Here is a 26,398-nt window from a genome sequence, read left to right as displayed (position 1 = left end):
TTACCACAAAATGAGTGGCTTGACTGAAACAATACAAATTTATTATTTTACAGTTCTGAAGGTCAAAATCCTAAAACTAAAGTTTCAGCAAGGCTGTGTGCCTACTGGAGGCTCTGGATGAAACTCATTTTGCTGTCCCTTCCAGTTTCTTGAGGCTTCCTGCATTCCTTGGCTCATGGCTCCTTCTTCTGTCTTTAAAACCAACAAATCTTTCTCACACTGCACTGCTCTGATGCTCCTCATCTATAGTCAAGTCTCTCTGCTCCCTCTTGTAAGGACACTTGTGATTACATTGCACCCACCTGGATAATCCAGGATAATCTTCCCATCTCTAGATCCTTAATTTAATCACATTCTGCCATGTGCCTCTTGCCATGTCAGGGAACACATTAGCAACTTCCAAGGATTCAGACATCAGCATCTTTGGTAGGGCCATTATTCAGCCTATCACATAGTGTAGCCTTTTAAAAACACACACATCCAGCCAGATTATTCATCTGCCTAAAATTCTCATGTCGTACTCCAGTCCTCCGAGGATGAGGGCCTCTCCGGGGCTGCTGTGCAGGGTTGCTCACATTCCTTCTGCACCTCCCTCTGCCTCCTCACTATCTACTCAGCCTCTGGCTTGCTGTCCGTGATCTAGCCTTTGTGCATGGTATGTTTTTTACCAAGGATGTTTCTCCTCTCCTAACTTCATTCCAGGCCTTCCTGAGGCTCCAGACAAGGTCAGGTCTCTGTAGGATGCTCATAGTACCTGTGTCACTCTGCTGTCACGCTTACCGAGGTTGTTATACCTTTGTATTTATTTAACTGATCATTTGATTAATACATGCTTCTCCTATGTGAGTAAGTATCGCATACGGGCTGGGCCCATGTCTGGTTTTTGGCCACTGTTGCATCCCAGCACAGTGGCTGGCTTATGTATAGTAAGTATGTGGGGATACATGAATAAGTGAATGAATATTAACAGCATTGTCATCACCCTCTGTCCCCTTTACCCTGCTGCTGCTTCTGCACAGCATTTATTGCCTCTTCTCTTGTTGCCTCCCTCCACCAGAATGGAAGCCCACCAGAGCAGAGACTTTGTCTTTTGGGTTCACGCCAGGTCCTAGAGCAGTGTCTGGTCCATAACAGGAACTTGATAAATGGGAGATGCAAGATATGCAGGATGCTCAGAACCTCTCACAGAGCTTCGTATCTGATCCCTCTTGGAAATTAGCTATTACCATGTTCTTCATTTTAATTATTCATGCTAACTTAGTAATCAGGCAAATCAGCAGAGAACTTTAAAATGTTCAATTTTTTGTGAAGATTAAATGAATTAATAAATGTAAATCATTTAGAGCAGTGTCTGGCACATGGCGAGCCCTGTGTGAGTTTGCTTGGTGTTGCTGTTAAGAGATGCTTGAGTCCTTAATAGTTTAGAATTTTTACTATGTCACAACTCTGTGGTGGAATCACAAATGCAGAACTGAGTGGGTTCTCCCTGCACCTGAATACACCCAGCTGTTCCAGCTGCCTGAAGACAGGCCCAGGGAGGGTGGGGGAGGCGATTAAGGTGGATGATTTAGTCCATAACGTTGTGCTTTTTCTTGTTTTGCCTGCAGATGGCAGCACGCCCTGGACGTCTCTGCGCTGCCAGTAGTCCTGAGGCAGAACCGCAGAGAAGCAAGAAAATGGACTCCCTTCTACAGTCTGCAGTGTGAGCATGTGTGTGAGGACTGTTTACATTCTCTTTCGACCCCATTTGTCCTCAAGAGACGATAATTCTAAGTGTCATATTTAGGAGTAAGGTACTTGCTGTCTGTAAAGCTAAAGGCAATACACCCCTTGTTGTCATTGTAATGAGACGTCTCGGAGAGACCCTCTCCTCCGTCCCTCCCTGATTTTCAGCACCTACTTCCTGCGATGATGTTTCTTCCTTACTACTTGCAATCTCTATGACATCCTCCTTCAGTGTCCCCAGTCTTTTTTTGTAGGGAGCTTGATGTCGCTAGTTCTTCGCCCTACCCTATGCCAGCTTTGCTCCGAGCCTTTGTGTGTCAGATACTATGCTGTGCGGTTTCCACCTCCTTCAGCCCCCACAAAAACCTGGTTAAATAGGGATATTACTCCTTTGTTATAAATGTGGAACCAAGGCTCAGAGGTTAAATTATGTCCAGAGCTCAGATGTAGCAAGGCAGGATGGCAGCCCAAGATCTCTGGAACCTTGCCTCTTATCAGAAAATGAGGCTGGCCACCTCAGGGTAGAAGATGAATCATATTTGTTCCTGTAGACCTGAAAAAGGAACAAAGTAAAACTAATGGAAAACAAAATTATAGTCCCTAAACAACCTCTCTCTCTGAATTTAGCATTTTAACTTCACATAATCCTATTTTTCTTTCTTACTTCTTTTAACCTGAATTGTTGGTACACGAGTAAAATTTGCCTTTGTTGCTGTTTGCCTTATGTGAATCCTTATGTGCACCATTCTGTGTACCACTTGACGTGAGGTAGTTTTGTGGTTCATTTGGAGGACCCGTGACCTCCATAAATTGGTAAAGTTTGAAAAGTGGCCAAGTGTGAAAAGTCATCTGTGCCCAGGAGGTTGGGTGACCCATCTTGAGGGTCCACATGCTGACAACCCTGAGTGCCCCAAGCAGGACTCTGTCTCAGCTTAGTTCTGATGACTGGTGCAACCAAAATCTTAAATGTTGTCACAATCAGTTATTTTATAAACCAGGTCACTCCTAAGTGCCTGCCCATATCTGAACATTTTAAAATGCTACAGTTAAAACGGGCCAGTTAAAGAAAAGCTGTCCTTTGCCCCCGGGGTGTATCTTCTTGAGCACTACTTTGGGGTACTTCCTCTCCAGCCACTCAGGACAAATAGCCTCAAGGACACATTCATTGTGGATGTTTCAGACTGATAGATTTACACAACAGTCACTTGCAAAAGCAACAGTCACTAACTTGTGTGAGAGACTTTTTTCCTTGTCCTTTAAAAAAAAACAAAAAACAAAAAACAACTTCATTAGGCTATCGTTCTCATACCATACAATTTATCCATTTAGAACATATGATTGAATGGCTTTTAATGTATTTACAGAGTGTATGTCCATCACCAGAGTCAATTTTAGAACGTTTTCCTACTTTAAAAGAAACTCTGTACCCCTGGATTGTCCCCCACCTCTACTCTGCCTTTTTCCCCCAGCCCCCAACCCCCCCCCCCCCCCAACCACTTACCTGCTTTCTGCCTCTTGTAGGTTTCCTATACTGGTCATTCCTATACTGGTCATTATAGAAATAGCGCCACAACACCTATGGTCTTCTGTGTCTGGCTTCTTCCATTTCGCACGATGTTTTCAAGGCTCCTCCATGTCACAGCATGTGTCAGTACTCCATTCATTTTCACTGCCAAATATTCCATTGTATGGTTATACCACTTTTGTTTATTCATGCATCATTTGGTGGACGTTTGGGGTTGTTTGCAGTTTGGGCGATTGTGAACAATGCTGTGAATATTTTGGAGTGCAGGTTTTTGCATGGGCCTCATTGGGTTCTGTGACTCTGTAAAACTGTGAGGAGCAAGTCCAGCTTCTAAAAATTTGAGACAGGACAAGAATCATGTTGATGTTGTTTGTAATTTAAAGGGACAGTTTCTTTGCATAGACATAGATTTGCATTTAGAGTGATTAACTGTATAACATGAGGTTACACCCAAAAGGTATTTAGATATAATTCTTCTCTGTATCACTTGAGTCTTCTAAGTTCTAATGTTTTGCTATTCTTATTTTAAAAAAGAACAGGAAAGATATTTGTGTTGGTCCTGAGGTCTCACTTGAAATGATGTGGAATTAGTTGGGTGGCAGGTGGCAGAGGCACTTTTTTTCCGGGTACATTTGGCGGCTGGGTGGGTGAGGTGGAGGCAGGGGCCAGAGAGAGGAAGAAGGCAGGAGGAAAATCTGGGATGATGTGGGCCACACATCTGTTCTTCCTATAGCTTCCCTGTGGCCCACCCCCATGGCCACAGGGCACTGACAGGTCATGCTTAGTGTGGCTCTTGCTTGGTATCTGGGTGACGTGCTTCGCAGCTGAATACCTGTGGGGTCTAGTTTCACTCTGCTTCTGACTCACAGAGCTCTGGTGTTGGGCTGCTGGTTTTTAGTAAAAGCAGGTGTTAGGAAGAATATGTTGAAGGACAGATCAAGCCCCCAAGGGACTCTGATAGGTGCAGTACTAAAAACATTTCCGGGCTGTTTGTTGTGTGTATGTATGTGTGTGTATGTGTGTGTGTTTCACATCACTTAACAGTTTTCAGTTTAACTGTGTTTTCCTTCCTGAAATCTTTAAACGAGGTTAGTCCTTGTGATTTATTCTATGCTTTTTTTTTTTTTTTTTTTTTTTAGGGAGTTCCTCTGCTTCTCACATCTGGGTTTGAGTTAGAGATCTTTTTTTTTTCTTTTCAAACTGACCAAGCATGCAGAAATAGGAGTGATTTGAGTTTGCCTCCAATTTAACTTACTTCTTTATCTTTATTTTTCTTCCCTTGGGACATGAGGGAGTACTAGGGGGCGTTTTAAGTGAATTTCTGACTCAGGTGAGTCAGCAGGAATTTGTTATGTATTATTTAATGCCTGATGGGAGACACATAGTAAGAGAAGAGACAGTCACCCTCAAGGATCCCACCTTGTGATTTGAGAGTCAAAACTTTGTTCCCTGGGTGCCTGGGTGGTTCAGTCAGTTAAGTGTCTGCCTTGGGCTCAGGTCATGATCCCAGAGTCCTGGGATGGAGCCCTGCATTGGACTCCTTGCTCATCAGGGAGTCTGCTTCTCTCTCTGCCTGTGCCCCTCCCCATCACTCGTGCTCTCTCGCTTTACTTGCTCTCTCTCCAATAAATACATAAAATAATAAAGAAAAAAAAAAGAATAGGAAATAAAGCACCTGGCTGGCTCAGTTAGTAGAGCATGGGACTCTTAATCTCAGGGTTGTGAGTTTGAGCCCCATGTTGGGGTATAGAGCTGACTTAAAAAAAAATCTTAAAAAAAAAAAAAAAGAATAGGAAGTAAAGACTTTTGAACAGGAACACAAGCTTACTACTGTTTCAAATAGAGATTTTTATTTCCATTTTACACCTGAGAAAACTAGTGCTTTTCAAATATTTTATTTTCAAATAATTCTCCAAGGTCACGTAGCCAGTGGAGCTTGGATCCACCAGACCCCAGAATACATATAGGTGTGCACTGGTCTGAGTCTTAAGATCACCAGGGCTTCCAGCCAGTTCCGCCCCATGTCACCCTGTGAGACTATACGTGACTGCATTTGTTTGTCAGCGTCACTCCCTGGGCTGAACCGGTTAGGGGAAGAAAGGGGACTTTGGGTAAGTCACTTCCCAGCCTGTCTGAGGCCCTGGGAAAGCAGGGGCCGGCACTCAGCCAGACCCCCTTGGTCAGCACAGCAATAGTCCAGGCACGTTCCCAGGGCGGCAGAGACCGTGCAGGGAATTTTGGAGCTACAGGTCCCGGGGCAAGTCTTTTCCTCCAAAGTGGGAGCCGCAGGGCTGATAGTGATCCGGGCGGGGTGACAGCACAGCTGCAGCCCCAGCACACGTTGACTCTTGTTACCACCCTGCTCCTTCAGGGCAGGCAGGAGAACATGAGGATTTGGTTTGTCCTGAAGTTTTCTAGTCATTCCTTCCCTTGACCCTTCCTAGAGTATTCTGCAAATAGTTAAGCACCTACAACGTACCAGGTGAACTTGTGACAATGAACAGAACAACCGAAGGCCCTGGATCACCCTTGCTTGACCCTTCTGGTCTCACCTGTAGAATTTGGCAAGTCATAGCATTCCTATCTAAAGGGAGGGAGGGAGGAAGAAAATTACTTAAGGGTCTCTCCCTTCTTGGCAGTCTCTGATTCTGTAGAGAGGATTCCACAGAATGTTCTTAAAGGGATTAGGACTATCCCTTAAATCATGTCCAAGGGTTTGTTATATTTGTATTATGCAACCTCTGCCCCTTCCTTTTTTTTTTCTTTTTCTTTCAAAACACTTTTGTATCTGTCCTTGATCTTTATTTTTTTTTAAGATTTTATTTATTTATTTGAGAGAGAGCACAAGCAGGAAGAGGAGCAGAGGGAGAGAAAGAAGCAGATTCCCCACTGAGCAGGGAGCCCAATTCAGGGCTCCAACCCAGGATCCTGGGATCATGACCCGAGCCGAAGGCAGACACTTAACCGACTGAGCCACCCAGACGCCCCTGTCCTTGATCTTTATAAAGTAATTCTGTATGTCACAGTGGACATGGTACGGAGACCCAGGTTCAGCTTTATTAACCATGGACTGTGGGCGTGCTCCCTAACTTCCCGGTTCCTCCACAGTTTCCTCATCTACAAATGGAAAGGAAAATAATAGCTACCTCTGAGGGCACTATGAGGGTAAATGTGACAATGTTTCTAGCACAGGGCCTGGCTCAGAGTAAAACTTCAGTGAATGGTAATTACAATGATGATTATATATAATTATTCCCATATAAAAGAAAGGAAAGCCTTAGATCAGGGAGGGTAAGTGACTTGCCTGATAGTCATGTGGAGAGTTAGAGGCAAAGCTGGAAATAGGAGCCAGGGCTCATGGGGTCGGTGGCCAGTGCTCTCTCTCCCCAGGATTCATTCTAGTCTCTAGAAGGAAATGTTAGTACACATGGACAGTTCTTTCTGAGTCTAATCCCCTGGTAGCTGGTTCTGGCTTCTGTAGGGGATTTTGTAGGGGATCAGCACTCAGGACTCTTGATCCTGGGCATTGGGAGCCCCTCAGCAAGGGGCACCTGTGATACTAGTGGACAGGAAGCCTCCCTCTTTGTTTTCTGAGAAGTATAGGGAGCTCGAGGCTGTGTGCTTCCAGTGCTCTCCTGCTTCCGCCTTGCCTGCTTGCTGGCCAGATCCTACAGAAGCTGGCCAGATCCTACAGGCTTTACAGAGACCACGCCTGGCCTGGGGTGGGCACTGGGACAGGCATGCACATAGCAGGTAGGTACTCGAGAATTCTCCATCCCTGAGCAGAGCCAGTCCTTACTATGGTGGGAGGACTTTTAGGCTTCAGCCTAGGAATCGGGTACAGGAGGAGTCTCCTTAAAACCCTTTGGAAAAAGAAACACTACTTTGGCATTCGGGGCCAGGGTGGCAGACACCATTTGCATACAGCTGCCCCACTCACTCTGTCACCAGAGGACTGTTCCCACTGGTCTTAGGTACACAGTGGTGGCCCTTGCTCCTGGTGAAGGACAATGATGGACTGCCCAGATGGGTTTTCCCAGGAAATGGATAGTGCTTGGAATTTTGCTTCAAATGGTCTAGCAAAGTGGAGAAGGCCACAGTCGGTCAGGTGTGGATTTGAATCCCAGCTCTGCTTCTTCGTGTGTAGGGCTGGGTGGGACATGCTTGGAAAGTTATTTAGCCTCCTTGGCTCTCAGTTTCTCCATCTGTAAGATGAGAATACCTACCTCACAGGAATGCAGTGTGAAACAAAGTAACCTGTATGAATGTGGCACGTGCTAGGCCTGGGGTGGCCCTCATTCCTGTCATTATTATTAAACACATCACTGGGCCCCACTAGTATATGGGTGGAAACCGCTTTCTCATGTGGCTCAGCCTCAGGGAGCCTGTGCATCTGCCATGACACAGCAGACCCCAGCTTCACAGGCTGATTCCAGAGCCTTGCCTTGCCTCCCCAAACAGGGCGGTGGTTGACTTTGGTGGCCTTGAGAGATCAGGTCTTGCTCTGGCCTGTCCCCCAGCCCCCTTTCTGTCCTGAGCTGCCCCAGAGGGGAACATCTGCCCTACCTTGGATGCTTTTCTGAGGACACTGCCGATCCTCCTTTGGTAGCCATTTAGGAGTCTGTAGCGACAGTGGCTTCTTCCTCATTTCCCTTGCAGTGTCTGTTTCAGGCCCATCCATCCATCGTCCAGAGTAGTTAGGGACTTACTCGGAGAGTGTGCTCAGTCTTGGGGTGGACAGGCAGACAGCCTGATGATGTTCCACAGGCATGTGGACGGTGAGGCCTTTCTGCCTCTGTGATTGTGGAATGGAGCATTCAGCGCCAGTGTAGCCAGACAGTGTCCCCACCTTCCTTCCACCTGAGTCACCAGACCTCAGCTGGCTCCTTCCTCCCAGGTCTGTTTGCTGGGCTCTGGGAGTGAAGAAATGGCCTGGGGGCCAACTGGGTGACTTGAGGAGCTGAGTGGCTGTATCCGGCCTGGCCTGCAGTCCCTGGGGTGACTGGGGTGATGGGTGGGGGTGGATCTGCTCCAACCACAGCAGCCACTGAGGGGTTATTTAGGGACTTTGAAGCCTGAGAACTAACATGCCCCCTGGAGGTGCCTTCATACAATGAGCATTTATTAGGCACCCCTGTGTGCCTCAGAAGACTATGTGAAAACAGCCACACATGTGAGTTGGTCTAGAGCTGCCTCCAGCTCAGGGGGCAGGGCTGCCAGTAGCCACCAGGGAGCTCCACTGTTCTCAGAAGGATCTGAGGCTGACCAAGGGGTCAGGCTGGCTGTGTTGCTGTTTATCTGAGCAGCTTCCATGACAACCAGGAGATAAATACCTGAGGTCAAGAGAAGCCTGGAGGGAGGTTAGGTGTCTGAATAGATGGGACCTATACTGTGATTTGGAGACCCTTACATGACCAATCTTCCAGGTGGCCTATTCAACATGACTAATTAGTTTTTTAGTTAATTAACTAATTAATACCCCACCCAATTCCAGAGGAGATTCAAAGTGGCTCCATTCAGCAGATGCCCTAAAGTTTGCTCTTGGTGAAATGTTGGGGTTTAGGCCCCACATGGTCATTTACCAGCTGCCAGCTCAGCTCTGAACTCCCAGGTTGGGCTCCCTGAGAAGCACAGCCTCTGCAGCTTCTGTAATCACCTCCTGGTCCCTTTGCAACAAGTGGCTCTGACACCTTCCTGCCTTGAGGCAAATCATGTGACTTAAGAGAAGCAAATCTGACCTCAATTACCAGGTGCAAATATCACTCACTGGGAGTAACCGGGAGGCCAGCGCCCCTGGTTGTCTCAGCCTCTGGCGTTAAATATTAAGAGTGCACTGTTGAGGGTGTGATAAAGGCTGTCTCTAACAGTTTATGATTTCCAGTAAACCAGAGGACTTCAAGGAAGGGCCAGGGGCAGGTTAGAGACTCTAGGCCTGGCCCTCCCCTGAGCTGGCAGAGGGATGTCTGCAGGAATGGGAGGGGCAGGAGCAAGGAAAGCTTCTCAAGGCTAGCCCTGTTCCACAGCAGAGCCAAAGAGCCACACTGCCCTGCCAGCATGAAGCAGGGCCAGTTTCTGCACCCAGCCAGGCAGTTATGTGCATTCTTGGGGCGGTTCTAGCAGGGAAGGAAGATGTCTGTCAGCAGCCACTGTGCCTGCTTCCTGTTGGGTGCCAGGCCAGCTAGGAACCTTGGACACATTCCTCTGTCCGTCTGGGAAGCGGGCAGCTGGAGCTGCTCTCACAGAAAGCTGGAGGAGCATTTCTAGGACGAGGGGCCTGCAGGCTCTGGGCCGAGATTCCTCAGCATCTGGCCAGAAGGAAGCTATAGGCAGGCAGTATACCCCACCTTGGCCTGTGAAGGGACCTGAGGTCCCCCTTCCACCTTCCAGTGCCATGAGGTAGGCCTGTCTGAGTTTCTCTGGAGCATCTAACCCAACAGCATAGATGGAGGATGTACATCAAATTAAATCAGAATACAGTAACAGTAGCTTGCATTCTTTTTTTTTAAGATTTTATTTATTTATTCATGAGAGACACAGAAAGAGAGAGGCAGAGGCATAGGCAGAGGGAGAAGCAGACTTGATGCGGCACTTGATCCCAGGACCCCAGGATCACTCCCTGAGCCAAAAGTAGATGCTCAACCACTGAGCCACCCAGGCATCCCAATAGTAGCTTGCATTCATTTAACAAATATTTAATGAACACTTTGCTGTGTGGCTCACACTGTGCTAGATGCTGGGCATAAAGCCATGAACAACCATCCCTGCTCAAATGGAGCTTACAGTCTAGTGGTGAAGATAGGAAATAATACATAAATAAAATTTTCACAGAGAAAATAAGTAGTGTGTAGCAAATTAAAATACACTAATGTATAATCAAGTGACCAAGAGACTCCTTTGGATAGGGTGGCCAAGGATGGCCTCTGAGGAAGTGGCATGTAAGAGAATACCGAAAAAAGAAGAGAAGGACAGAGGAGGTGAGCAGTCCACAAGACTACCTGTCCTGATTGCTGTTGGGACAGGAAAGCCAGAGTGAGAGCAGGAGAGGAAGGCTGTTCTAGAACATATAGCTGACCTAACTCAATGCTTTGTGATTTGTAAATTTCTTATCTTCTGAATTGTGCCCTAAACATTCATTCAGGAAACTGTTAATGCGTGCCAGGCATTCTGCTGGACATGGTGAAAGCAAGGTGGACATATCAGCGTCCCTTCTCAAGGCTGTTGAGTCTGTTTTGAGAGGTAGGGCAGGGAACCAAGATAGTGTGGGAAGTGCTGTGGGTTAGAGAACCAAGGAGGGGCTTCTCCATCCCTGTGGGCCTTAAGGGAAGGAGACACTGTATATGAGGCTCCCTGGAGGAGGTGACACCTGAGGGATCTGGGGGTGATGTTGAGCTCATCTGTTCCAGGCAGAGAGAGAGGCCCATGTGAAGGCTAGGAGGGGAAGGTAAGCAGATGTGAGAAGAACGGCCCGGCCCGGAGCCCTTACCACACATCTGAGAGTAGCTTGTGAAGTTCTGAGGGGGCCAAGTGAGTGGTGGCGGCAAAGGCTTAAAGAAAGGACGGCTGAGGTTCAGGAGCTCAGACCACTCTCTGGGCCTCCCTTCCTACCAGGAGCCATCCCATGGGAGGACCAGCTCCCTCTGCAGCCATTTTCCAATTCAGAATTGAAGAATCACCTGAACCAGGCACCCAGATGGGAGCGGGCAAGTATTTGCACATCTATATGAACACATTTGACTGCTTGGTTTTTTGGAGGGAAGGGAGCACCAAGATAAAATCTGTTGATCTAGAAGTAGGAACAGAGTTTTGCGTTTAGGGCAGGAAGATCTTTGCAAGTCTCACTAGGCTTTCTGGCGAGTCTCAGTAGGCTGTAAAATTGCGAAGACTGTTATCACATCCCAATAAATGCATAATATGATCATAAAGTAGATAATGCTGTGTTTATTCCAGCCTGATAGGGAACATACAGCTTTCTTTCCTCCTTTCCTCCTGTCTTCCCTTTTGTTTTCCTCTCTTGTTTCTAACCCCCAGAGCCCCTGGTAATCTTCTTTACACACTTATTACTCCCTCAAAACTCTCTGATATAGATAATCACACTTGATTCCTGGGAGTACATTCAACCTATTGAAAACCAGGAAGTAAGCAGTAAGTTAAAAAGGTAGGCACAAGGAGAGAGGGAGAGAGGCCAAAGTCCAAAATTAATCAGTATTTATTGAGGATTTGTGGACTTACTATATGTTCAAGCACTGTGCTAAGCTCATCACATTCTCTGTTTTGTTTAATGTTCCCCAAACCTCTTCCATTTGCCCCATCAGATCTGCTCTGCACTCACTCCCCCTGCTCTGTGCACTGGGAGGCTGACCTGTATGCAATGCATCACCATATACCTTGTCTCTGGCTTTAGGCTTTGGCTGATGGGGAGCAGTGGCAGGAGATGAGTGGATATAGGAAAAATAGGTCAAGAATTTATTCCCCTGGATCCACATCAGGTCATTACTATACAACTGCATCATCCATGGGAGCCCACAGCTCCTATCAGACACCCATTCTGATGGCCTCTGGGCTCCCTTACCTCTTCCCTCCCTTCCTCCCTTCCTCCACGCTTTCAGACTGGAGGTGGTAACAGCTCCACACTGTTGCTAACCTGAAAGTGCTCCCCTATCTCTTGTTGGTTTCCTTAAACCTTTCTAGGCTGAGTAGGCCATCTGTTTCCTTTAGGACCTTGACAGTATAATAAACTTTGTATTCACCCCATTGCAAGACAAGGAAGGTGAGGCTCAGAGAAGTTTAATAATTTGTCCAAGGGCATACAGGGTAAAGGGTAGAACTAAGACTCAAATGCAGGTGTTCCTGATACATGGAACTAAGGATGTGTACATTTAGTCATTACGTCCCTATTGCTTCCCATGCACCGGAGACCATCTCCCCAGACGCCACTAAATATCTGCTTATTATTTTATCTTGTTTCCCAGTCCACAGCCATTTAAAACAAGCAAAAATTAGAAGTGGGTGCTAAAGGCAGGTTTTCTGGTAAATAGTGAGAAGGACAGTCTGCAATGGAGAAAGGCATAGTAATGATTAAAAATAGGCCTAAGAACTTCAGAAGCCTTCAGGCTCCACACTGGCCACGTCTTCTGTGTGTTCTGAGGGATGGCAGCATTGACATTACAATCCTCTGGGGCTGGAAGTAAAGTTCTGAATTTACCAAAAGAGTTAACTCGAGGTTGCTTAATTCTCCCCAATACTGGTTTTTATTTTAGTGGTCAGTTTTCATGCTTAGTTTGTAACACCCCAAGCACAGGGCAGAGGTTTTTTTTTAGTTCTGAAACTGCTGATTCAGTTTGCATGAGGATATTACTTTTTAAGGAACTTTCAAAAACACCTAAAATTTAATTGTAGCCATAGCTTAGAGAATCCCTGGGTGAAGAATTTTCTCCACTCCCTAGCATTTACAGAATCTGACATCACTTGGGCTGGAGGGAGACTGGGGAGAAGGGCCAGGCACCATTCAGGAGGTGGGAGGGCCTTTACCCTGAAACTCTCTCCATGGGTAGCTGTATGGAGGTTGTTATGAGGACATCACTTCCTGGCTGTCCCCTCAGTGGCTCATCTGGCCAGTCCTTCAAGATCATAGCTGGACAAAACCATAAGATGGCTACTTTACATTTATTTTATTATTGTAAGTTTGGTTCTTTAAAAATCCTTTACAGTTGTATTTATTTTGTTAATTCTCTTCACATGTATGCTAGAACGTGCCAGTTGCTTTCCAATATCCATTCTCCCCTTCTTTCTTCATAACAAACCCAGTTTTTAGCTGAGCCCTTTGCCAGCCAACTAAAAAATAGTGTTCTGGGCTTCCTTGTGGGTAGGTATAGCCATGTTACTGAGTTCTGGCTAGTGAGATATAAGTGAAAATATCATATGAGACTTCTAGGAAGTCACCCAAAAAGGAGAGGGGTGTCTCTTCTACTCCTTCTCCCTTTCTCCAGCCTGCTTTCTTAAATAAGAGCACAATGGGGATACCTGGGTGGCCCAGTGGTTGAACTGCCTTCGGCTCAGGGCATGATCCCAGGGTCCTGGAATCGAGTCCCACATCGGGCTACCTGCATGGAGCCTGCTCCTCCCTCTGCCTATGTTTCTGCCTCTCTCTGTGTGTATGTCACTAATAAATAAATAAAATATTAAAAAAAAATAAATGAGAGCACAATGACTAGGGCTCAAGCAACTAACATGGACTGTGAGAAGTGTGCCGTAGGGATGGGGCAGAATGAGTTAGAAGAAGAATAGGTCCCTAGTGACTCCTGCAGCTACCATACCTGGACTGATACCTCTGGGTGTTTGTGTGTGTCTGTGAGAGAGAGAGAAAGAGAGAGAGAGAGAGAGAGAGAGAAAGAAATACACTCCCATCTTTGTTTAAGCCAGTGTTCTTTTCTGTTATACGTAACTGAACTAAATTCTAACTAATACAAAATGTTCTGTTTTTCTTCAGGAGCATCTTTTTTTTTCATTACTGATCAGTGTTCTTTACATAGGAAGGATATTTTCTCTGTAAATGTAATTATTATTCTCCCCATTTTTGCTTGCTTTTTGATGTTGTATATGAGTTTTATTTTTAAAGCATAAGGTTTTTTTAAATTTTTATTTATTTATGATAGTCACACAGAGAGAGAGAGAGAGGCAGAGACATAGGCAGAGGGAGAAGCAGGCTCCATGCACTGGGAGCCCGACGTGGGATTCGATCCCGGGTCTCCAGGATGGCACCCTGGGCCAAAGGCAGGCGCCAAACCGCTGCGCCACCCAGGGATCCCTAAAGCATAGGTTTTTTTAATGTTAAAATTTCTAGAGTTTTAAAATGTGATTTGCTCTCATATTTAAAGCCCTTCTCCCTTCAGATCAGGTAAATATCCACAAATATTTTCCTTTTTTTTATGATTCACTGTTTATACTTAACATTTTATCCATTGGTGAGTGCCTTTGGTGAGCTTTGAATCTCTTGTAGGTCATGAGTTTCTAAACCCAAATAGTCTCCTGAGCTGTAGGACAGACAGGAGCCAGTGTCACCTCTCGGATACACTACCTGTCCTGGCCTGAGCCTCCTGAAAGTCAGTGCACTCAGCACATATGCTCACTCCTGTGCTTTTCCCCACTCACTCCTGTAGGTTTCCTGCCTGCAATCAAAAGATAGACTTTGAGCTTCTTTGGGGACTTCTGTCTTCACCATCCTGTGTTCAGCTTTATTCCAGCTCATTTTAAATTCCTATTTACCCAGACCAGGCCATTGACAGATTTCCTGAATATCTCATTTTTAAAAATTATTTGTTCTCTTGAAAGGCAATATGAAGAATTTTTAAAAATCTTTTTCTAAGTAGACGTGGAGCTTTTTTAACTAAAATTTTGTTTTCTGATAAGAGAAATGAAACATGGGCATCATCTAAAAAATCAGGAAATACAGAAAAGCCCCAAACACAATAAAAAATAAAAGCCAGAAACTCTCTCTTACTGCTACTTTATAAAAACACAAAATATAGCCTTGTATGATGACAGATGGTAACTACACTTACGGTGAATGTAGCATAACATGGAGAGTTACTGAGTTATTGTGTTGTGTACCTGAAACTAATGTAATGTTGTTTGTCAACTCTACTTCAATTTTTTAAAATGCATAGAGTAAAAAGTAAAATCCCTATTACCTCAAGGAGTAACCTCTAATAACAGTGGAAGTATCTCTTTCTGGATTTACTTATACAAACAAAAGACACAAATGTGCACAATGTTGTTCATGAAAATTCCATCATGCTATATATTTGTTCAGCAGCTGGCCTTTTAAAAATAGCAATATAAAAATAAAAATAAAAATAGCAATATACTGTGTACCTCTTTCTAAGATAGTACAGAGGGACCTACTGCCTAGTTTCAAAGGCTGTATGGGATTGTTCACTGCATGGATACACCATTATTTCCTCTTCCCTCCTGTGATGAACATGGAGTTTCCAATGTCCTGTAACTGTATGTGAGGCCACTATAAACATCCTCATCCTTACACTTTTATGCATTTGTGCCAAGGTTCCTATCAGATTTCTAAGATTGAGACTGTTGAGTGAAAGGGTACATAGTAAATTACACAGGCTGCCAAAACCTGGTACCAATAAATGCAGCATCCGTTTAAATGGTCCTTACACCATACCACTCCACCTCTGCCCCACTGGTTGGCTCCTCACTCTGTTGCTGGATTACTTTTGTGACACTCAGATCTGACCGCACCTTCCCCTGTTGTAGAAATCCCGATGGCTCCTCCTTGCCAATAAGACAGAGCCCGGACACTGGGCATTCATCCAGGGACCAGCCAGTTCGGTCCTCTCAGAGACACACACCCAGATGGAATCTGGAGTGCAGGGGACTTATGGGGGTACCACTTGTGAAAGATAAAGAGAAGGGGGCAGAAGTAGGCAGACAAACTGAAGTAGAGGTCTAAGATCCTCCGACTGTGATGCAATGTGGAGATTGTCTCCGCCAGCCCAGTTTGGGGCTCCACCGCAAAGATTTCCCATGAAAGCAGTCATCTGGGTAGAAACAGACAGGCTCTAACACCCTGCCATCATCTGCCATTAGCTAGAGGTTTCCCAGGAGAGAAAGTGACCTTGACCTGAATGGTTTGGCAGATCCTGAAGTTGCAAGCTGTCACTCTGTGCAGCAGCTTTTCTCAATGGCTCTTGTCCATGCCTGTCATGAACCACAGCCTGCCTTTTACCTCTTGCTCCAAGACCCCATGCTCTGGCACCACTAGCCTGACTACCTGCCATACCCCCCACAACCAACTGTCTGTAACCCTGACCTTTGCTCACCCAGTTCTTTCTGCCTGGTGTGCCACTCCTCCCCAGTTATTCCCATCAAAATCCTCATGTGTTTTCAAAGCCCAACTTAAATGTCACCTCTCTGGGTCACCTTCCCTGATCCTACCATGCAAAATTAATTGTTCCTTGCATCTATGGTGCTATTTGTAGGTTCATAGACTTGGAGTGTTCTTAGCTAATCTTTTCCCAGAATCTTGTCCCCTCGAACCTCAAAACACAGCACAGCAAATGTTGGCTGAGTTGTTCACCTGCCCCTCTCATGGCACCTCGAGGCTGTGGAGCTCCACCTCCTGGAAGGGTTGGAAGCACACAGTCAGTGGTCAATAAATGTTGAATGGCCTGGGCCTCACATGGACAGGGAAGGTGGGCAGAAGGTCTTGGGGAGAGGGTGTGTACTGTCATTGGGCATCACCTATCTTGGTACCAGGTCAGAGTTTCAAAACTAGAGCACATCTTCCTCTGTTCATACATTCTGCCATGATTTGGAAAGACCCCAAATTTTTGTAAGTCATCATTTTATTGCCTCTGGTCAGCAGATGGGAACTTTTGGGGGGCTTCCCTTTTTCTTTAATTTTTTTTTTTTATTTATGATAGTCACAGAGAGAGAAAGAGAGAGAGGCAGAGACATAAGCAGGCTCCATGCACTGGGAGCCCGATGTGGGATTCGATCCCGGGTCTCCAGGATCACGCCCTGGGCCAAAGGCAGGCGCCAAACCACTGCACCACCCAGGGATCCCGGCTTCCCTTTTTCAACCACATCTTTAGGAATTGGGATTTTGCATTTCTTCATCACTCATTCTCCTTATGGGCATAAGAAGAACAATTATTAAGACCTGGGATGAGATCTCCCAGTCAGATGAATAATTATTTTTTGATTGGGTATTTGTGGAGTGATGGGATTGGGAGGGATGGAAATATTTTTCCTCTTTCTCTTTCCCACATCCACCAATTAAAGAACTCCAATGGGAGGGGACCTGTGGGAAATGGCTGAGGATCTCTGGAGCGGCCACAGTTGGGCCGACATCAGAGCTTGGTAGGGATGAGGGTGGGCATAGAGAAGAGAAAGAACTCCTGGCCCAGACTCACTACCCTCCTTTAGATGTCCGTTAGCCACTATCCCTTCGCTAAAGGAGGCTGGGGCTGGGGTGGCCACACCCTCTACTCTCTCCTCAGCTTCTCCAAACTGTGGGGTCCTCAGGGGACACCCTAGGGTTTTCTTATCAGAGTGAGAGCCATGTGCCTCTGCCTTCTCTAGTAGTGTGTTCAGTGCAAGTATCAGCAAAGAAGTTCTAGGCTGAGGTCTTGGCTGTTGGTGCTGATTTGCAGTGGTTATGAATTCTTAGAGCTTTGTGGTGTTAGGAAGCCCGTTGTAAGCCCAAGGTTCTTATCTCTATGTTCACAGGCTTATCTTCAGAGCTTGTTGAATCCACCCTCTCCCCTCAAGTGGTATCAAATAGTACATTTGGTGAAGGCATAGTTCTCATCAAATTATTTTTTTTTTTACCAGTAAAGTCCATGATCCAAACCACTTCTTTAATCCTAAGAAGAATAGTCTTTCTAATCAAAAAAAAGAAAAAGAAAAAAGGATGTTTTCCTATGAAAGCCAGATTCTAGTTGGATGATGGGCACTGAGTAGTGGAGACACCAGGGTGATTCTAGAAAGAAGCCCAGATCATCATCCCTCCCATGAGCTTTGTGTAATCAGAATCTGTGGTTTAGGGACCCTGTGGATTAGGTCAGCACGGATCCAGAAAGCTGAACCCCTGAGAGTTGAACCAAGAAATCTGATGCCTACCTCCAGGGAGGACAACCCAGACACTCACAGTAGACTCTGCAAGTGTCTGGAGAGGGGAGAAGAGAGCTGTATTGAGCCTGGTAAGCATGGAATATCAATGAGAATAGAATATTCCTAGGCTTTTAAATGCATTCCAGCATAGTCTTTCCAAACACCCCTACAAACCTGAGTTCTGGGCTGATTCTGGTCTCCCGGGTGATAGTTCTGATGTTCCCAGAAACTGTTAGGAGTGTTTGGTGCACAGCAGCAGACAATGAAAGAAAAGAAAGCCAGAAAAGGGGGAAAGTGCATGAAAAGAAACTTCTCAAAGTAGAATAAAATATTGAACTGGCTTATGAAAGCACAGAACTTTAATGTGACAGCCTCTCCAATTGTGACTGTCCCTCTACTTGATTTTTTAAGTCCTGGCCATGATTACAAATTGGAAGCCATATCTGTGGAGACTTCCCAAGGGTTACGTAAATAGTTTGGATGGTTATATATGTTTTTTTAAACAACAGTTTCTGAAAACACTGGAAAAAATCCCACTTATTTAACAGTCTGCTGTCTGAGCCAGCCCTGGGAGTCCCTGGGATACCTTACAGAATCACTTCCTCCTGACTGCAGTGGGGGCAGGCCCTGGCTAAGTCTGAAAGCTCAGTGAAAGACCAGAGGAGCAAGAGCTGGCTCTTCAGATTGTTCCTTGTAAGAGCAGCTGTGTCTTGTCACCAGTGGAGCATGGGGACCCAGGATGTGGCAGACATAGGGCTTCTGGGGACGTGGTCCCTGCAGGGGGGAGACGCGTACTCCAGACACTTTCTGCCCATTTGAGATCTGGTATGATGACAGAAGCAGGGTTCCTGGGCCCCCAAGTCAGGGTGGGAATCTTCTCTTCTTTGTTAAGGTTTTGGCAGCCTCTGAGACCTGAGGGGCTGGGATCCATCTGAGAAATGCTTGTGTCTTTGGGCACATCCTAGTCACCAACTCCTGTTCTCTTACTCTCCACTCCCCCTTCCCCATAGCCTCTGAGAAGTTTCTAGAGAGAAAAACTGGTTTTATGCACTAGTGGTAGTGGCTTAAAGGAAACAAGAAGGTCCTCCTGCTTCATTGTCATCCTCCCCCCACCCCCGTTCAAATTTCAACTGGACCTCATATTTGCCATTAGAAATCTATTTTCAGTTAAGAATTCTCCTTCCCCAGGTGTTATTTTGGAGGTGCACTTAGCTGAAGATGCATAACTCATTAATGCAAATTAACTTTATCGAACTGATGCATTCTACTTAAAGAGGTCCTGGTTCAGTGATTCTAAGCCTTTTTGAGGTCACACACCCCTTCCAGAATCAAAGGAAATAGATGGATGAACATCCAGAATTTTACATACCGTTTGCGAGTTTCAAGGATCCTTCTACTGACCCTGCCCTGGAGCTCTTGAATTTTGTGAGAGGATGGTAAATGGGTGGTGGGGAGGGGCCGGGGAACAGGCGCAAGTGAGGGACCTGAGATCACTTGTGGTTTTCCCCAAAGCTACTAATGTGAACATGTTAGAAATGGATGTCTGTCACCCAGCTGTGGTCACTGCCCTGCCCTAGAGAGAAGGTATGCTTCCGTCAGCTAATGATGTTGGGGACTTGTACACCATATCTCTGAGCTCTCAAGGCCATGTGCAGTACATCTCCATTAAGCTGGATGGGGAGAAAGACGTCCCAGGGACTCTAGAGCTGGCTTTCTGCTGGAGGAGACAGAAGGAGGCTTATGTTCATCTGTTGGGTTGGGGTCCTCTTGGCAAGGTGACAGGAGCCACTAACCTTTTACTCCCACCCCTTACCCCTCCCCCTGGCAAAAGAAGTGGGGGCTTGACCACTCTGGACTACATATCTGTTTTCTTTTCTTTGGGGAAGTCAATTTCACAAGTCAGCTTGTGATTCCCTGGGTATTGTTCTATTCAAACTGGGGGAAACATGGGGAAAGTTTTTGGACCCAGACTTCATTCGAAAGCATCATCGGGGATTTTGGAAGTGATGCAGCATAGTGAAACAAGCATAGTGATCATTTGTAGTCCCGTGCTTGTTATGTGAAGCGCCTTCTGCCTGTGGTGACTCAGGGAGGGAGAATTTCCCCTTCTTAAGCCAGCTGGACAAGTGTCAACACTTTTGTCTTTGCAGGCTCTGGCACAGAAGAGGAGGAGCAGGGCCTGGATTAGGGGGAGCCTGCAGAGTTTGGGGGGCTGAACCCAGTTTAACACAAATGAAAAGAGGCAGTCCTCCTGAGTCAGTCATTCAGGGTCTCCCTGTCCCCACAGAGCCATCCTCAGCACCCGGCACAGCACCCCATCCAACCTGGATACCAGCACACGTTCATTGAACTGATCAGAGACTCCGCTTTCACCTCCGCCCCACTCCAGAACAAAGCCCAGGCTTTGCACATCACACTCAAGCAGGCACACCCTCATGAGCAGAGCCAGTGCTTTTCCCACACTCACTGTCAGACTTTATCCATTACTTATTTCTCTTTACTAGTATTGGTGATCTTTGTCATTATTTCTGTGTCCACTGGATTTCTTAATATTAAAATAAAGATCTCTTAAATAGGCTACCAAAAAAATACTAGTCACAGATAAATTGACCTTTCATGAACATCTCTTCATCGCAAGTTACCACTGAAAGGAGTGAAAAGGTAAGTCACAGACTGGTATTTTCAGTAATGTACTTGACAGAGGATTTATATTTAGAATGTACAAAGAACTCCTGCAGGTCAATAAGAAAAAAGACAAAATAGGCAAAAGTCCTTTTTTAAAAGATTTATTTATTTATTTATTTATTTATTTGAGAGACAGAGAAGGAGAGCGAGCACACGCATGCACACAGGAGTTGGGGAGGGTCAGAGGGAGAGAATCTAGTGCAGACTCCCTGCTGAGCAGCTGGACGTGGGCTCCATCTCACTACCCCTGAGATCATGACCTGAGCTGAAACCAAGAGTCAGCCGCTCAACCAACTGAGCCACCCAGGCACCCCAAAACAGGTAAAAGTCTTGATTTGCAACATCTTAAAAGTGGATATCTAAGGTCATCTGGGTGGTTCCGTGGTTGAGCATCTGCCTTCGGCTCAGGTTATGATCCCAGAGTCCGGGGATCGAGTCCCAGATCAAGCTCCCTTCAGGGAGCATGCTTCTCCCTCTGCCTATGTCTCTGCCTCTCTCTCTGTGTCTCTCATGAATAACTAAATAAAATCTTTTTAAAAAGTGGGTACCTGTTAGCCAATAAACGAATTGAAACTTAACTGTACACACACCCAAAGGACTAAGACTTAAAAAATCGATAATGCCAAAGCTGCCAAACCCTCACACACTGCTGGCAGAAGTGCCAATTGGTATAATAACCTTGGAAAAATGTTCAGCAGTATCTACTAAACGTAAGATTATGCCCATTTCATAGCCATCAATTCCACTTCTGGTGTATACTCAAGAAGAGTGAGTGCACATGTCCACCAATGTTGGTAGTGTTTTTATTCATAGAAGTCCCAAACTGGAAACAGACAAATGTCCATTAGTAATAGAATGGATAGGTGAATTGTGTCATATCTGTGCAGCGGAATACACCACAGCAATGATATTTTTTTATTTATTCATGAGAGACACAAAGAGAGAGAGAGAGAGAGAGGCAGAGATACAGACAGAGGAGAAGCAGGCTCCATGCAGGGAGCCTGATGTGGGACTTGATCTCGGGACTCTAGGATCATGCCCCGGCCAAAGGCAAGCGCCAAACTGCTGAGCCACCCAAGGATCCCCCACAGCAATTTTTTAAAAAGCATACTGTGGTGACACAGAACAACATAGGTGAATCTCACAGACATGTTGAGCAAAAGAAGCTAGATACAAACAAAGTGCGTATTGTGTGATTCTGTGCTCCTGAAGGATGGGACCACACCTTTCATCACTGAACCAGCCCCAGTGCCTGGCACAGTTGCTCAATTCCTGCCACAGCTGGCAGGCCCTCAGTTGATTTTTGTTGACAGGGAGCAAAGTGAGGCCCTCACTCCTGAAGGTGCCTTCAGAGTCACATTCATGTGTGCATTCGAGTGGAATCCATCTGAGAGGCAGTTAACAAATGCTCACAGTTCACCCATAATGAAGGAGAACCTATGTGCTGTGAAGAGGAGCAGAAAGGAAGCCTTTGTACCAGAATAGGGAGTGGAATGGAGGAGGAGCTGTGTGTTCTGGGAAGAGATGCTCACAGGTGCTCAGGGGACGAGGAGGGCTTCCTGAGAGGGATAATGAGGCAGAAGAGGCCTGAGAAGGGCAGCCCAGGCTCAGCAAGGGAGCCTCATAACCACGTGGTTTCTGAGTACTAGTTAGTGCACGTCAGAATTGCCTGGAGGCCTTGTGAAAACACAGCTAGTCCAGCCAATTGCATCTCACCTGAGCCACAGCGTGAGGTAAGCCAACGGCAAGATGGGAGGGGGGTGTGGACAGGTGTCCTGGCCCGTGACCTGAAGGCTGTCTGAGGAATTTAGACATAATTCTATAGATTTAACTTAAGGCCACATGGAAGGACATGAGTAATGGCTGTTCTCTGGGATATCCCCACTCAGCCTGAAGCTTAAAGCTGTCCAGGTATGCAGGTGAGAAATGCATACTGCATTTGGCCTTGTAGAGACAAGCTCTGCACACAGCACATCTGCAGAGGGGGACTCCACTCATGCTGATGGGCACACTAGCATTTTAAAAAGGCATCAGTTTATTTTCAATTTTATTTTTTTAATCTAATTCCAGTATAGTTAACATACAGTGTTGTATCAGTTTCAGGTATACAACATAGTGATTCAGCAATTCTGTACATTGCTCAGTGCTCATCATGATAAGTGTACTCTTCATCCCCTTTACCTATTTCACCTATCCATGCCCCCCCACCACGACATCCCCCTCTGGTGACCCTCAGTTTGTTCTCTAGAGCTAAAAGTCTGTTTCTTGGTTTGTTTCTCTTTTTTTGTTTCTTCCTTTGCTCATTTGTTTTGTTTTTTTAAATTCCACCTATGAGTGAAATTGTGGTATTTGTCTTTCTCTAACTTATTTCACTTAGTGTTATACTCTCTAGCTCTATCCATGATGTTACAAATGGCAGATTTCATTTTTTATGGCTGAATGATATTCATATCACATCTCCTTTTTCCATCCATCTATCCATGGACACTTGGGCTACTTCTGTCATTCAATTATTATCAATAATGCTGCTATAAATGTAGGGTGCATATATTCCTTCAAATTAGTGTTTTTGTATTTTGGGGGTAAATACTCACTAGTGTGATTACTGGATTGTGCTATAGTTCTATTTTCAACTTTTTGAAGAACCATAGTGGCTGTACCAGTTTGCATTCTCACCAACAGTGCACAAGGGTTCCTTTTTCCCCACATCCTCGCCAACACTTGTTTCTCGTGTTTTTTATTTTAGCCATTCTGACAGGTGTCAGGTGACATCTCATTGTAGCTTTGATTTGCATTTCCCTGATGATGAATGACGTTAAGCATCTTTTCATGTGCCTCTTGGCCATCTGGATGTAAAAAGGCGTCATTTTAAATATGCAACATCAAGATTATTTGTAGCTGTGCGGTACGTGCATGTTGTGGGGATGGCAGGTGCAAAAAGAATCTACCGATCTGACCGTTCAGGCAAAAGCAGCAGTTTTACTCTCTCAATAAAGAGATAATTGCTCTAGACTTTTCTTTCTCGTGGCCCAGAGCACTCTTAGGTTCCCAAGGACAAAGGTGTTACACCACATACCCAGTCCATTTCTATCACCTGGATCCTGGAGATTTCCCCCAAAAGGGCTCTCTTTGGCTAAGGAAGGGAGAGATAGTCACTTGGGTGGGGCTTGGGGACAGAGGTCAACTCTGAATGCCTCAGGTTAACAGTCTCTGCCCCTCCCTGGGATTGTCTTGGTCAAGACACCAGACCATCAGGACAGGCCCTTTCCTGGATGACCCAGGTATGAAAAGCAGATGGCATCCTGGATACTGGCTTCCAGTTATACCTCCAAATAAGCTACAATGAGTACCAACTCTCTGCAAAGAAATCTACTGGGTGTGGTAGAGACACAGATGAATCAGCCACCAACCTGCCCTCCAGAAACACATAATTTAATAGGGAGGAGAGACACAAAGGGCATTCCTGGTCATTAAAAACCCTTCTTCTTAGGGGTGCCTGGGTGGCCCGCTGGGTGAAGCGACAGGTCATGATCTCAGGCTCCTGAGATTGAGCCCTACATTGGGCTCCTGGCTCTTCGGGGAGCCTGCTTCTCTCTCTCCCTCTGCCCCACCCCCACCTCATGCATGCATTATCATTCTCTGTTTCTCTCTCTCTTTCAAATAAATAAATAAATAAAATCCTTAAAAACCCTTCTTTCTGGTCTCTTTTCCCTTCACATCCCTGGCCTAGGTCTAGCTTCCTCCTCTTCCTCACTCCCCAGTGCTGGAGGTTGGAGGCTGTCATCATTCAGCAGGATAAGTAAATCAAGATGCTTTTGATCTGGTGGGAAGCTCTACCTGTCCCATACCTGGGGATAGGGCAGTTCTGAGCAGGTGCCCAACAACCACTCCCACTATTGCTGGGGCCATCACCAACTCTGACCTGAGGAAACCCAAGTCCCCTTGCTGGCTGGGCTCCACATTGATAAAGGGAGCCTAGGGACTTCTTTATTTGCATCAGCCTGCCCCAGACCAGTCAAATCATGGGTCTCTGGGGATTACAGCTACTGTATACATGATTATCCACAGGAAGATGAGACAGGGTTCAGGTGACAGTCAGTGCCCTGCTGACTTCCTAAGGACCTCCTTTTACTTGGAGTCCTGCCTGTCTTTTCCCTCAGAGATGTTGAAACTGATTTGCTTCCTCTTCACCCACTGCCACCTCCCCAATCCCATTTGCCAAAGATTCATCTAAAAGAGAGTGGGGACCCAGAAATCAGAAGCAGATTTAGATCTTGCTCTGCCACTCCCTTGCTATGTGACCAGGGCAAAGCACCTAACCTTTCTGAACCTCAGTTTTCTTTTCTGTAGAATGGTGACAATGACCTTGGTTACTTCATAGTATTGTTCAGTGGCACAGAGGATACAGAAAGAAAATTCTTGTCCTTAAACTGCCTTGAAGCCTAACAAGGGAATTAGACAACCATACACACTGTGTGATATGTGCCAGACCAGAGGCTTGTTTGGGTTGCAAATAATGAGCAGAGTGGAGGCAAACTAATTCTATCTAATAAGAGGAAATTGCAGAGCATCCTGTCCATGCCATGGGGTGTGGGGCATGAAAGCAACTTTCTAGGGCTTTGAAGTGGTGTTTGTTGAACACCAGACATTATGTTAAATATTTTACCCATGTTTTATTTAGTCCTCACAATGAACCTATGATATTGGTTTTATCATCCCCATTTTACAGATAAGCAAATTGAGGGTTAGAAAAGATAATGGAGCACAGTATTTATTGAGCATCTACTACATGCTAAATGTTGCAGATATAACTATGCAAAACAGATCCAAGTGTCCTGCTTCTAGAGCTTGTGTTCCATAGGTGAAGTCACTTGCCCAAAATGAGACTGGAATGTGCCAGAATGTGCTGTGATTCTGGCCTCCTGGGCTTGTGGTTTTCCCACCTCACCCCAGAACTCACTACTCCCCAAAACACTCCTCTCATTTGGGGCACAGACTGCCCCTGCCAGCCTTCTGGGGAATTCAGGGATGCAGGAGCATGGCTGGGTCAGAGATAGGAGAGGAGCTGCCATTTCTGTAGAACCCTCTGTGCCCAAGCCCTCCCTGGTAGCCCTGCCCTGAAAAAAGGCTGAATGCCTCACCACTTGGATATTTTCCCCAAGGAGGGATGGAAGGGGCAGCTTCCTCAAGGGGATTTCAAAGGAAGAAGGGAGTGCTCTTTTTGCTCCTGTCAGAGGGAGACACCCTCTTCCTGGCTCAGGTGGGGAATCCCTTTGGATTTCACTGGGTTTAAGAAAAGGGCCTATTGTTTTCCTATTGTTTAGGCCTCAAGGGAGGAAAACTCAGGACCAGGGTGTATCTGAGGATAAAATCAGCCTCTGGCATCTGAGTGAACTCTGGCTCCTTGGTACAAGGCACAGCTCTGCCCTGCCACTGCCCTCAGCCTCAGGCTGCTTCTTGAGGCCATGAGACCCACGACACTCCTGCTGGGCAGGGATGCTTTGTCTTGAACCCAAGAAAACAATCAGGGATTTGCAAACCTACTCCACTAAGAAAGAAAAAATGCAGGTTTGTTTATTATAGCATTTACTCCTAGTATCACTCACTTGGAAACAATCTAAATGGCCAATGTTCTTAGGATTAGATAAAGTATGGTAAAAGTATGCATTCACAGTAGAATACTGTGCAGCCATTAAAATTGGTATGTGGAAGAAAATTAAATGGCATCAGAAGTGTGCTTATAATAGATTTAGTCAAAATTCAAGACTAAAACAGTGTACACAGAACAGAATGGACAACATGATCTCTTCTTTTTAAGATTTATTTATT

General features: G+C 45.8%; 1 protein-coding gene across 2 annotated transcripts in view; it reads left to right on the top strand.

The window, feature by feature from the left end:
* Positions 1 to 26,398, top strand: part of RAD50 (RAD50 double strand break repair protein) — a 228,764-nt gene that overhangs the window by 11,543 nt on the left and 190,823 nt on the right. For both annotated transcript variants that reach the window (XM_055302058.1, XM_055302059.1), the window contains one exon: positions 1,608 to 1,710. The gene's annotated coding sequence lies outside the window, so the exon portion shown is untranslated. The remainder of the gene's footprint in view (positions 1 to 1,607; positions 1,711 to 26,398) is intronic.

The sequence above is a fragment of the Nyctereutes procyonoides genome, unplaced genomic scaffold, assembly GCF_905146905.1.
Source record: "Nyctereutes procyonoides isolate TBG_1078 unplaced genomic scaffold, NYPRO_anot_genome, whole genome shotgun sequence".
Taxonomy (NCBI): domain Eukaryota; kingdom Metazoa; phylum Chordata; class Mammalia; order Carnivora; family Canidae; genus Nyctereutes; species Nyctereutes procyonoides.
This window is presented reverse-complemented; position numbering and strand designations above follow the sequence as displayed.